The following is a 1340-nucleotide window of genomic DNA, read 5'->3' as shown; positions in this document are numbered from 1 at the left end:
CACAAGACCATAATAAGTCAATCTCAGGGATGTACTCAGGGTCAGCCACAGTAACACGCATTCAAAAACTATGGAATCCAGCCAATTAGACATGCCGTCCGGGATCTTAGTATACATCTCAATGACATAGGTCAACTATGGGGTTACTACCAAACAACTCGGGCAACAACTCGAACAATAACATCAAAATATCAGGTGTCAGATAAAACAGTAAAAGGGAAACCCCAAGACTCACACGAAGGTCCAGGGGCACCCTTTGGAGGCAACAAACGGAGCAAAAACCCAAATACAAAGTCAAAGCTTTACATCAAAAAGCATGCCAACTTCCACATTGCCCCACCAGAGGAGCTCATCAGTGTAACATCACCTTGGCCATTCGCAAAGAGGGGACTCGACCTCCTCGGACTATTTCCCTAAGGATTGGGACAAGTCAAGTTCCTCATTATAGGGGTGTTCATAAAATGGATTGAGGCAGAGCCCCTAGCTAGTGCCACTACTCAAAGAAGTCAGAAATTCTTGTACAGAAACAATATTACAAGCACCAATTCACATCCGTAGAACACCCACAAGCCAATGGACAAGCAGAAGCTGCCAACAAAGTCATACTAGCTAGGTTAAAACGGAGAGCTTGGGTTGAAGAGCTCCCACAAGTCCTATGGGCATATCGGACAACTCCACACTTCACCACGGGGGAATCACCCTTCCGATTGATTTACGAAATGGAGGCAATGATCCTAGTAGAGATCAAAGAAGGATCCCCCAGAATGATCTTCTACAATGAAGAGGTCAACTCCCAAATCCAAAGGAAAGAACTCGACCTACTTCCAAGAGTCCGAGAGAGAGCTCCGATCAAGGAAGAGGCGTTAAAACGTCGAATGGACTCAAGATACAATCTGAAGGTAGTACAGCGAAGCTTTGCCAACAACAACCTCATCCTAAATCCGAAATGATATCGGAACAACTCGACCTGGAGAAGGAAAGCTAGCAGCCAACTGGAAAGGACCATACCAAGTTGTTTAGAAGAACTGGGGAAAGATTGCTACAGACTGTCCGAACTCAAAGGGCAAGAGCTACCAAGGTCATGGCATGCCTGCAATCTAAAAAGGGCACTAGGCCGAGATCCAAAAAGATTGCTCAACCTAGAAAGGTAAGTACTAACATGTACACACTCTTATCTTTATATTGTTGTTTAAAAGATTGCAGATTCCCTAAAAAAGTTTCCTACCAAGACACCCGATTACGACAAAGTCGGCAAGATGAAAACCAAACTCATCGTCCGATTACAAAGCGACAAGTCGGCAAGGTGAAAACCAACTTCACCGCCCGACCACGATGAAAAC

The sequence above is a fragment of the Arachis duranensis genome, chromosome 9 (genome assembly GCF_000817695.3).
Source record: "Arachis duranensis cultivar V14167 chromosome 9, aradu.V14167.gnm2.J7QH, whole genome shotgun sequence".
NCBI lineage: Eukaryota > Viridiplantae > Streptophyta > Magnoliopsida > Fabales > Fabaceae > Arachis > Arachis duranensis.
The sequence above is the reverse complement of the archived record's forward strand: the minus strand, read 5'-3'. Positions refer to the sequence as shown.